Source organism: Lactuca saligna, chromosome 3 (genome assembly GCF_052625555.1).
Source record: "Lactuca saligna cultivar CGN05327 chromosome 3, ASM5262555v1, whole genome shotgun sequence".
NCBI classification, from domain to species: domain Eukaryota; kingdom Viridiplantae; phylum Streptophyta; class Magnoliopsida; order Asterales; family Asteraceae; genus Lactuca; species Lactuca saligna.
In genome coordinates this window covers 61,903,703-61,916,844 of record NC_136419.1, presented here as the reverse complement: position 1 = coordinate 61,916,844, position 13,142 = coordinate 61,903,703, and the positions used below count along the sequence as shown (strand labels likewise).

General features: G+C 34.7%; 1 pseudogene across 1 annotated transcript; it reads right to left on the bottom strand.

Moving 5' to 3' along the window:
• Positions 1-9,932: 9,932 nt before the first annotated feature.
• Positions 9,933-13,142, bottom strand: LOC145036703 (uncharacterized; annotated as a pseudogene). The gene is made up of 2 exons (XR_013678514.1): positions 10,577-13,142; positions 9,933-10,424 (listed from the first exon to the last, which is right to left on the bottom strand). The product of XR_013678514.1 is annotated as an uncharacterized LOC145036703 (transcript).

Sequence of the window (13,142 nt, the reverse complement as noted above, 5' to 3'; positions counted from 1 at the left end):
AGATCCAGCAACTTAAATATTTCTCTACTTTGAGCTTCAAAGTTCTACTGTATATCTTGAAATTCTAATAAAGTCATAAACTTCCCTTTGCTGCAGATTCTCTTCAAAGTTCTAAACCTTTGGAACCATTTTATTCTGATGTTGGGGACCAAATGATTTGACTATTCATGGCTTTTGTTATTATTTAATGTTTGTTGATCATTTCAGTAAATATACATGGCTCTATCCTAATAAAAATAATCAGAGGTTGTTATCTTGTTTCCCAAATTCAAGCTACTAGTCGAAAAGTGTCTCCAACATCCTATCATATCCGTTTAGTGTTTACACAGATAATGGAGGCCAATATACCTATTTGTCACCAATTCTTACCTCATATGGCAGCTCTCAGTTCAAAACACCACCGTATACAACTTGTTGGCTTAATTAGGATTTTGGGACAAAAAGAGTCTCTGGGGTATTTTTGGAATACTTTGTTTTTAAATGTTTTTGAGTTATTTTAGGAGTCTAACTCTTTTAGTATATGGATACATGTGCTCACAAACATTAAATATTATGTCTATATCATAATTATATATATATATATATATATAGAGAGAGAGAGAGAGAGAGAGAGAGAGAGAGTTATAGTTATGTTCCAAATGAGAAAAATTATAAAATTGAGAACGCGAGAAAAAGCTGGGCCACATATTTTATTTATTTTTTATTTTCCCGCATACCTGTGTGACAAAAGAATGTAATATTCATACGTGAATATAAACCAGCTACACCACAACCACCTTTGGGACACATTCCTTTTTCCCACAAAACCTTCAAACGTACCGACTGAGGCGTTGCTGACGTTAACTGATATTCATATATAAATAAGTATATTCATATATGAATACATATGTATATTCCAATATGAGTATGTATGTGTCTATTCTCAAGTTATTCTTCATATATGAATATATTTATTCATATATGAATATTATTTGTCCCATCGTTCTGGTACATTGGAGCACTTAAGCGGCAGATTTGAAATATGCGAAAATATAGTTACCTTTATATTCAAATATGAATATTACATTCTTCAGTCGCGCCGGTACGCAGGATGGTTTTGCGGCAAAAAGAACTATGTGGCATAGATGTGTTCTCGCGTTCTTTCATAATTGTTCTCATTTGAACCTTCCCCTATATATATATATATATATATATATATATATATATATATATATATATATATATATATATATATATATATATATATATATATATCATGTTAACCTATTAAACTCACAGTTATATCCAATCTTGTAATCTAATCAGTATAAATCAATTTAATACCATAAAATATATTTAAAAATTAAAATAAAAGGTGGTTGGACTAGAATACCCTTTTCAAGTCATTAAAGAATAGACATAATTGGGTTTAACTACAATTAAACCTAATTGTGGGAAACTCCATCCACGTGATTTACAACTCCAAGACCTCAAGCTTCCATATAGCAGACTATTCTCACTTTTTTCACCAGTTTACCGCTACTCTTTTTGTTTGAGGCGATTTTGCGGTTTCTATTTGGGAACAACGACATTTATCCTTTAGGGCTCAATGGACGGATTGATGATGTGGCTTAGTTGTTGTTTCAAACGACTCCCAAGATGATATTGAATCCGTGGAAAGACAAAATCGAGAAAGAGATTAAAGATTTAGTAAACAAATTGAGTGAGAGAATAGACGATAATGATTTCTTCTATGGGCCAGATTGTGTAATTTTGGTGAAAGGGTTGATAGTATTTGGCAATCGTTGGTTCACGTTAATGAAGAGTGGATATAGAAAGATGAATTCAACAAAAATATAAAGAAATTGAAGTTCAAGAAAGGGATGGATGAAGGATATTTTAGGTTAGATGAACTAAAGGGGATTATTGAGAAGGAAATAGAAAAGCATTTTGTTGATGAGCTTGGTAGTATTGACTATGTGGTTGATGCTGGTGGAGGAATGGTGGTGAAACACTCTCATGCTTACAATTTGCAAAATGAGATTCATATAACCTAACCTAGTTTTGGTGAGCCTGGTCAATGTTTTCCCCTAACAATGATTATGTTGAGGCATGACATCATCCAAGAGGTTTTCACTCTTGAACATGTTGCAAAGGTTTGCTCTCTTAACTTGTTCTTTGGTTGTGATTTCCAAGTAATGTGTTAGTTCGTTTCTTGTTTGCTAATTTTGTTTAATGTTTTGTGTCCAATTGTTTGAATTGAAATCTAAGTGAGTTGGAATTACCCATATGACCTTGACTAGTTACATCAATAATTTGTGCATTTTATGGTGTTATGAACAGAGTGTGCCATTCAACATATCTATGACTCCAAAGAACTGTAGAGTGTTTGGATGATTGCATCCCGATTCAAAAAAGATGGTTTTGTTGTGTGATTTCTCATATGATGTTGTAAAAAGAAATGTAAAACTTTCAATGTTTAGGAGAAGGGATTAACTGTGAACATGATCAGATTTGAGTTCACATCAAACCACAAAGATCCCACTCATACTTGCATACATCACTTCAGGGTGCATGGTTATGAATCCAATTCTCTCTTCTCGTTGGTAACAGCCTCATGACATTATATGCAATCTCTTTATCTTATCACTTTACATGGCGTTCATGATTAGGTTAAAATGAAAATTATTAGTTGGTCCATATGATCAAGTTTATATATAATTTGATTATGATCCTTGAAGCCTACTGTTAATGTGTATTGTATGCTTGTGTTTTTGGTTGCACATTTCTCAGACTAGTAAAAATCAGTCAATGTATGACTTGTAGAGTGTTTGAGATATCTGGAGAGAATCACATTTATAATATCATTAAACATATAATTCTAATGATTTCAGAATATAGAATCGCTTAATAAGAAGATGATTGAAAGTCTACTTTTCCACGAATGGAAATTGGAAGATCGCGAAGAACAGAGGAATCGGTATAGTTACTCTCGTATTTTAATCTAAGGTGTCCTTTTTTTTAATTGGTATATTTCTGTATCTCATTCCAATGATTTACAATTTGTATTTATACAAAATCCTATCACTATCTACAATAAAGATAAGGTCTATCAACTATAACAGTACTTCCTCAATATGAGGAAGGATATCTTCGGCTAATATACCCCTGCAGTCGAATCTGAAGGATGAAGAACATTGAGATTGTTTTTAAAGTCGTCAGAGAGAATGAAAGGTAGACCCTTTGTGAAGATATCTGCAATTTGATACCGAGATGGAATGTGGAGTACACGGACTTTACCCCGAGCGACCTTTTCCCAAACGAAATGAATGTCGAGCTCGATGTGCTTGGTACATTGATGTTTAACCAGGTTGCAGGATAAGTAAACGACACTAACATTGTTAGAGTGGACTAGCGTGGGTGTAGTTCGGGGGACATAAAGGTCCAACATTAAATTTATGATCCAACATGTTTCGGAAACGACATCTGCAACTCCTCGGTATTCTGCTTCAGCACTAGATCGAGAGAGTGTTAGTTGACGCTTGGAGGACCAGATATTAGGTTATCGGCCAAGTAGAAACAGTAAACATAATTTGAGCGTCTCGTGTCTAGGAAACCTGCCCAATTGACATCAATATAAGCAATAAGTTTCTTGGAATGTGATTTGTGAAGATGCAACTCGTGAGCAAGAGTACCATTAATATACCTCAAAATTCATTTAAGAGCATTAAAATGAGATGTTCTAGTTAACCCTAGGTTCATGTTCACTAATACTAGGCATACAATCTTGTTCTCACAAAACTATAAGATTCAAACAATCAAGAAGATGTTTATACAACTCAATATACTTGGTTATTAATAGAAAATAATTATCATTAACACATAAGGATCTTTTAACAAGCTTAACAAGATAAATAACCAAATCAATATAATCCAAGCTACTTAATCAAACCATATTCATAAGATCCTCTACATCTAAATAGAAGTATGGAGTTTAGCCTATAACTTCAGCAAATAACATCATAAAAATGAAATTTATCAATGTAGACATACAAACATCAATTTCCATAAATGTCATTGCAAGGAGATATAAAATAAAGTAAAACAAATTTTTATTTATTTATAAAATGCGGAAAAACTTTTTCCTTACAATGCAACTTTGAATGAAAACTATGATATTACATATTTCCTAGCAATCTATCATAACTCCTAAGTAGCAGCTCAAGAATCCGATCTTCGAACCATGCGATAGAAATCCATCTTCGCAATCAGATTCAGTATACTCTTCCTTTAAGTTCCTCCCCTTTGCTTGATCCTGCCAAACATCAAAATATAACCGAGTCACATCATGTATTAAGAATCAACAATTATAATCTTAACAGAGTTAGATAATGGACTTACCTGAAGCAGAGTCAAACTTTTTGATTCTTCCTTCTCTCAGATCTTTCAGGTAGTTAGGGAAGCTTCGCTTCCAATGTCCCTTCTCTTGACAGTAAAGACATACAGACTCTTTGGGAATGGTAGATGGGACTGTCATAGGCTTAGCCTTTCTCTTTACCTTTTGGTCAACCGGATTGACCAAGGTCGATCCCTTTCCATTAGGAAGAGAAAGCTTTTCTAGAATTCCAATGTTACCATTGTCAATGTCCATGGAAGTTTGAGAAATAGACGTTTCACCCATATTTTCTTGACCATTGCGCCAAATCATTGTTGATTCAGCAGCAACAAGCAAATAAGAAAGATCTATTAGGGTCATGTCGTGATCTGTCACATAGTAGTCTTTAATAAACTCATTATATGACTCAGGAAGTGACTGAAGAACCTAGTCAATATCCAACTTCCTTGGAACAACGACACCCAACATTCTCAACCTGTCAATATGTGACTTCATTCCTAAGACATGAGTGCACACAGGTCTTCCATCTTTATGTTTCATTACAAGTAGGGCTTGAGTGATCGTGAACTTTTCAAGTCTTCGAGCTTGTGGGTCAGGGAAAATAATTGGAGGAGGTGGAGGAAGAGAAGTATGATTTCCATGATCTAGTCTCGGGACATCATCTTCATTAGGAAAGCTTGTTCCAAGAGATTTGGGAAGATCATAATTGTCTAAACCAGACATCTACAATGGCAGAAATTCAAGTTAGTTGATTCAAGTCCTTAATATAACACCCAATATGAAATATTAAGGCTAGGACCCAACACAATATTTTATAACTTGTAAAAGGGATGCCGTAATCCAAGCCATAAAATATTTGAAGGTAGGAGAATGATAATTCACCAATTTCCACCATGAAAAACGAAATAGGAATTAGGTTTTAATTGGTTTGAAGCTCCTAGATCTTTTAAGATTCATTGAACTTTTCAATGGCATGTTTAAATCTAGATTGTGCCCTCTCAAGTTTGTGATTGGGATGCAGAGGATCACAAATAAGGTTAAAATAACATTGCAAATATACTTGGTACCCTTAATATTTATCACCTAATCGATGTGTCGGTTAACCATACGCGCTCCACCGATCAATGATAAACCTTAAGCCACCCTTTGCCTACCTTGTTAAATCCAAGTTAGTGTGTGGGTTAACCACACACGCTCCACTAACGACTTAAGCAAGGTGCAAAGTGCAATTTCATGGGTTAGCACCAAATTCACATTTTCCTAAAGTAACTAAGATTGAGAATTTATAAAATGTTTAGTTGCTTTATATTTATCATTATACTTATAATGAGAATTATAGTCCTTGTCCCACTTGTTCGGCTAACGACCCTCCACCAGTCAAGGAAGCGGTGGGTGAGAGTGGACACCCATTAAGCTGTTATTTTATAAGCAGCAACCTTATACCCCCTTATAGACTGGCTTCGTGAATGAGGCCCACTAATGGTAAGACTGACTTGATCTTATACATATATATTATTAACTTATAGGGGTTGAATTTTAAATTTTAGAACTCTAGGGTTTGGAATTAAAGTGTGTGTGAGAGTTTACAAATTCTAAAACTTAAGGGCATGTTTCGAACAATTCAAAAACTTTTGGATTTTCATAACTTATGAGTTTGATTAAGGTTTTTAAAAACTTTAATGAAGAGACTCTTGAACATCCATAACTTGGGGACAAGTTATGGAGTCCATAAAACTATTTATGAGAAAGACTCTTCAACTATGTAACCTATGAATTTTTAATGGATCTTTAAAAGAAATAACTTTTGGTAATCCATAACTTGAGGACAAATTATGAACTCAATTAAAAAAATTTAGATCAAGAATTATTTAACAAATAATTTTGCAAATAATTCCTATGATCTACCAAAACTCATAAGTGTATGAACAATCATATCAACAATTTCAAGAATTACATAAAGACATTTAAAACATGAAATTTTGATAATAACCTTGAAATTGGTTTACCATAATCATTACCACATCAAAAACAGGTTTTATAAGTCCAAAACAGTTTAAGGTAATGATTCTAGACCAATTCCAGCCTTAAAACTCGAAGATATGCTGTTAGGGGGTCCAACTCGTCAAGTGCATGAACCAACTCGACGAGTTTGATGATTTTACACATGGACTCGTCGAGTCCCTTAATGGACTCGGCGAGTCAGCTATCTAGATAGCATATAAACTTCGATTTTCAGTAATTTGCATCAAGTATAAATGAAAACAAGCCTAGGCTTTGATACCACTGAAGGGTTTTGAGCATTCTAACACTCCTATGGTGTACATGCAACCCTATAAACCTTGGATCCACGTTCTCAGTATTCCAAGGTTTTATCCTAACTAGCATAATATGAAGCAACTATACTATAAAAGTCTAGTTAGATAGCATACCTTTTGATGAAGCTTGAAGTCTTGAACTTTAAGAGCTTAGCCCCAATAGTGTGGAAGCCTCAAGTGGAATAACAAATCACCAAAAACACCTTGGAAACTTGAGAGAATAGTAAGCACACTAGAAATGACCCACTTTTGTTTACTCACACACTAGTGCCATTTCATGTGCCAAGGACCCCTTTATATAGTGTGGTGGATTAGGGTTACATTCATGTAAACCCTAATACCCATGACCTTTCATTTCCATAAGTTCCATGGGTTAAAGCTCCATGGACTATCCATGGACTTTCCATGCAAGCCTAGCCCATTCTAAATAAGCATTAGCCCACACTATATAAATATAAGTGCCCATATTTAATTAGTTCCTTTTGATCACTAAATTAATTGTAAATTAATTCTTGATCAATACTAATTAAATAATATTATGTCACATTAATGCATTCAAATCATAGATTTGGCCTACTTGGGCCCCTTTTATACATAAAGTTTCAAACTTTATGTTCATGCATGGGCCATTTAGCTCAAAAGGCCCTAAAATGGAGTCTTCTAGATGTGTGGGTTCTTATGACAGTAGAGGTGGCATCTTTATGCCATGTGAGAAATTGCAAAGTGAATGAATTACCTCTACAAGATTTTGAGAATTTTTCTCCCATCATGGAAATAAATTTCATGAATGTTAGAGAAAGATTATTTGTCAAGGCAAAGAACACTACTATAAACATGGGTTTTAGAGATAGTCGAATCTGTCGCTAAATGTTGTTTGCAATGGATTAGCAGCAGATATACTCCATAGCTAAATAAAGTGTGGATAATGACATGGCGAGGGCTTTAGTGACGGTTCAGTTTTTCCTTGCGATAAACTTAGCGATGGAGTGTCCATCGCAAAATGGTCCCTTAATACAATTATTTAGGACATTGGCGACAAATTTGATAACAATATTCCATCGATGTTTTGTTGCAATCTTCATATCTTTTATTTTATATCCGTCTCTAATCCCTAGCAAAACTCATATATTATTTTTAATTTTTCATTAGCTAATCCCTAGCAAACTTCATAAATGATTTTTTTATTTTCCATCGCAGATCCCTAGAAAACTTCATAAATGGTTTTTTTTTTTTTTAGTTTCCAAAATTAAACAAACCTCTTGGGATGTTATGATAGGAAAATTTTATAAAATACAATGTTATGATAGGATACTATAATGGACAAAATTAAACAAACCTCTTGGGATGTTATTGTACTAGTTGTTCCTTTCAAAAAACTCATTGGATTAGACATAGATGCGGATCCTTATATTCTTCCTTTCTTGAAAAGCAATGTACTTTTTAGAAAAAATATATAGAAAAAAAGAATAAATTAGCCTCTAAGTGTTAAAGAATTGGAAGTCATGCCTGCATTAAAAGGTTTCAAATCCAAGAGAAATGTTAGAAACAGATTTTTGAAATGATTGTTAAGTTCCAAAACAGAACAAAAAACAATTTCTATAAAAAAAAAAAAAAATAAAATAAAAAAAAAGGTTAGATCCATGAAATAGCAACAACATTGTAACAGAAAGAAAAAACATCTATGTATTCAATTTCTATGGAAGTAAGTCTATAGAGCTCACACACTCGAACTGTATAAGGTTGTGGAATGTTACAACGAATAGAAACTTCTCCAAATGAACTATAAGGTTTTAGAATCGATACTGTTTCTTCAGATCCATCTTCACATATATAATTTCATTTCATTTCATCAATCCAAAAGGACAAAGCCATCTCACAGCATGCATGTAGCATCACCAGAAATTGTGAATTTTACCAAAGCAACACCAGGGGCAAAATCGTCAAAAGTTGAATTTTACCAAAGCAACACCAGGGGCAAAATAGTCAAAAGTTGAATCGAAAGGGAGGGAGCCATCTTACAACACATTAATCTCAACATGAAACTCACATCGATAGTAACTATGGCAAAGGCTGTGAAATCAGTTTTCCATTGCAAGTTTGAATCTACGGCCTCTGTTGTTTACCCAGTTGAAGGATAACAACTGAGTCTCATCAAACACTTTATCTTGATGATTATAACACCGATTAAAAACTCTGGAAGTCCGTGTTTTCTAAAAAGATCATATAATTGTATAGCACAAGGCACCCAACAATTCTACTTTCAGACCCCTGTTTAGAGAAATGCACAAACATCTCAGACATTGAAGATGAGGGTTTCGACACTAGCTTGCACCATTGAAGAAATCAATTCCAGATTTCCATGTGCATAAATCGCATCCAAATCATTTGAATCCATCCAAATCGAAGAAAATTTATCTAACTTAAAACAGACTGGTGATTACACAAAACTGTGAATCCATTTCCATAGTAGACGCAGAGTGGTTGAAGTGTGGTTCAGGATCGTTAAAGTGGATATCAATTATAAGGTATGTATTGGTGTCTTTCTTCATTTTTCTGTGATATCTTCTTCCAACACTCCATTTAGGATCACTTGTACATGCTCTTTGCAAAAATGTTAGTCTAATGAATATTAACTGTTTGATGAAATGCCTGAATGATTTTTTTTTTTTTTTTTGAATTTAATGCCACATCAGCTGTATGGTATTGGTTTGTTCATAGCGTAGTGTAGTGATACTATAGAGTACTTAAAAATAAAGAATATTCTAAATGGTCTCCAAACATTTGTTAGTTTTGTTTTGCTCCAAAAAAATTGTACACACCCAATACAGAATGAGAGAAGAATGGATTCCAGGAAATGCTATTGATATATTAGCTAACATTACACTTTAAAATGCAAACTAGACTTAATTATTTTTGTAGCTAGTTAATGTTCTTATAGTGTCTTTGGCAAAACTTGGTTAACAATAGATATTATGTGTTTGGAAAAATTTGATGCCCATCAATGTGGAGAGCCCCTGTTTTATTTCTTTCCTGATTGCAGTAACAATATTCACAAATGACAATCACTTTGCAATTTCTTCCATGCTCCATTGATTATCCATACATGAAACTACTCGTGTCATTTCAGTACTAGCTACCAATAAACATGGAAGGGAGATTCAGATGAAGAAGCTTTTTATACTTGCATTAATAAGATTACATCTAACACTCAGGTGGTCAAAGCTTGACTTTTTTTTGTGATGGTGTTGTCCTTGGTTTCAATTTTTTAGAAGCATAGTAATTTTCATTTACTTATTTGTTCACAAACATATGTGAAGTTTCTTAACAAAAGCCATTCGAATGAATACATATTGACATGATGCATATAGGGAACTCAAGAAAAGTAAAAAGAACACTGAAATACAATATATTGATCAGGCAAGAGATGTCAATTCGAAGCAGATCCTTCATTAACCGATTTGAAACTTGTTGCATTGTTGGTCTTTCATGTGGATTGGAGTTCAAACATGCTCTTGAGAGATTCAAAACCAACTTAACTTGTTTCTCTACTTCGGATGAGGGAGGAGGTATCCGACTATCTCCCACGTTTGACGGCACCAGATAATCAGCAGCAGACAATGTTGGTAAAGATGTTATGAGATCTCCCGGATGCTTTCCCATTATCACTTCTACTGCAACAACTCCAAAGCTATACACATCGCATTTCTCATTTGCCACCATCGTATAAGCAAGCTCTACATCCAAAGGAACATGAGATTAAAAAAAAAAAAAAAAAAAAGCTATATCAACCCCACAAGATTCTAACATAGATACATATTTATACATATTTCTATATATATCATAAAACTTAAGAAGATGTAGAACTAAACTCACAAGGTTCAGTTACCTGGCGCAATGTAGCCATAGGTGCCTGCAATTGCAGTCCAGTTGGATGAATCAAGCTTTAAAAGCTTGGACGTGCCAAAATCAGAAATATGCGCCTCATAATCAGAATCAAGAAGGATGTTGGCTATGGATATGTCTCTATGAATTATAGGAGGTGAGCAGTCGTGATGCATATAAGCCAAACCATTTGCTACACCCTTTACAATATTTACTCTTTTCAACCAATCCAATTCTTTTGCTAAGACATTGCTTCTTAAGATTGATCCAAGGTTTCCCTTTTCAAGGTATTCATAAATCAAAAATGAGTGGCGAACATGGGAGCAATACCCATAGAGTTTCACTATGTTTCGATGCCTTATGTTCGTTAATGCTCGTACCTCATTAAGGAATCCATTGTGATCAACATTCTCAGATGATGAGTGAAGTTTCTTGACAGCTACCACATTGTTAGGTTGTAGCTCAGCTTTGTAAACACTACCATATCCTCCGGTCCCAATGCAGTATGCTTCATCGAAATCATTTGTTGTCTTCAAGATATCATCATACAATACCTTTCCATCAAAACTTGTAATAAAGAAATAATCACCGATTTCTTCATCCGATGGTTTTTGTGGAGACTTTTTCTTTTGTTGTAGATTAGCAATGAGGCCATATGTGAATACACCAAGTAAAACAGACCCGATAAGAGGGAGCATAATTACAAGGATAAGCTTATGATGAAAGGGATCACTATTCTTCTTCGTAATTTGACTTGGACAAAGTTTCACTCCCGTAACATTTCCACACAAATCTAGATTGTTTTCAATGGATGCATTCACAAAGTTTGTGCAAGGGGGGATTGGACCTGACAGCTTATTGAAAGAAAGGTTGATATGAATCCCATTAGGCAAACTTGTAAATGTATTAGGAATAGAACCAGAGAGTCTGTTGTGAGAAAGATCCAATTTTTGCAAACTTTGCAGACTTTGAACTTCAGATGGTATCTCTTTTATGAGAAAATTCTGAGATAAATCAAGTTCTGTAAGCTGAACTAATTTACCAATCTGGGAGGGAATTTTCTCACTGAGCTTGTTATTACTAAGATTCAAGTAGTGGATATGTGCCCATTGACCAATACTTGTTGGAATCGACCCTTTCAATCTATTTTTGGATAGATCGAGTACTTCAAGGAGTTCACAAAATCCAAGCTCAAAAGGTATAACACCTGAAAGTTGGTTGCCAGCCAAGTACAGTTCCAACATACTTTTCATCTTCCCAAACTCCTTTGGGATCTCTCCAACCAAATGATTTCAAGACAGATTAAGTCTTCGTAGTTGAGTTAAATTTCCAAACTCTGGAAGAAGAGAACCACTAATTTGATTGTTGTTCACCTGGAAATCAGTGAGAGACTTCAACTTCCCAAGTTCACTAGGAATGGGACCAGCAAGCTCATTGTTATGCATATAAAGGAGAATTAAAGATGTCAAATCACCTAATGATGAAGGAATAAAACCACTAAGCTGATTTCCTCTCACCGAAAGATGAGTGAGAGACTTCAACTTCCCAATTTCAGTAGGAATGAGACCAGAGAGTTGATTGGTGTGCAAATAAAGAACATTCAAAGATGTCAAATTACCCAATGATGAAGGAATAGAACCATTAAGTTGATTCACAGCCACCTGAAGATAAGTGAGAGACTTCAAATTCCCAAGTTCAATGGGAATGGGGCCGGATAATTTATTCCAATCGAGGTACAGAAGCTGTAGGTTACTCAGGTTTGCTAGAGATAAAGGAATAGAACCACTGAGTATATTGAAGCTCACATCAAGACGAGTGAGAGACTTCAAATTCCCAAGTTCAATAGGAATGGGACCAGTAAGGTAATTGTGGTACAAATAAAGGACATTCAAAGATGTCAAATCACCCAATGACGAAGGAATAGAGCCATTAAGTTGATTCTCATTCACAGCAAGATCAGTAAGAGACTTCAAATTCCCAAATTCAATAGGAATGGGACCAGAGAGGTAATTGCGGAACAAATAAAGGACATTCAAAGATGTCAAATCACCCAATGACGAAGGAATAGAGCCAGATATATTGTTTAAGGATAGGTACAAGAAGGTTAGCTGGTGCAGGTTTCCAATTTCAGGTGGGATTACTCCAGAAAACTTGTTCAATGAAAAATCAAGATATACAAGTTTGGACAAAAGATGGATTTCTGGTGGGATGGGGCCAAAGAAGTTGTTTACACTGAGATCAAAATGCACAAGATTGTGTAGCAAAGAGAATGGAAATTGATGAAGCGTACCCATTAATCCGGATGATGTGAGGTTCAACTTCTGAATGCTCCCATCAGAATTGCAAACTACTCCAAACCAAGAAGTGCATGGAACTGATGCACTGGAATTCAAAGGGAGGGGAATCCATGAAGAGAGTAAGGAGTTTTTGGGGATTTCAAGGCTTGCTTTCCATTTAAGAAGAGCATTGGCTTCCTCCAAAGAAGGAGAAGCGAAATTTGGTATGGGGGAGAGTGTGATGATTAATAGAGTTAGAGAGAAAAATAACAAGTTTGAAGACGACATTATTTG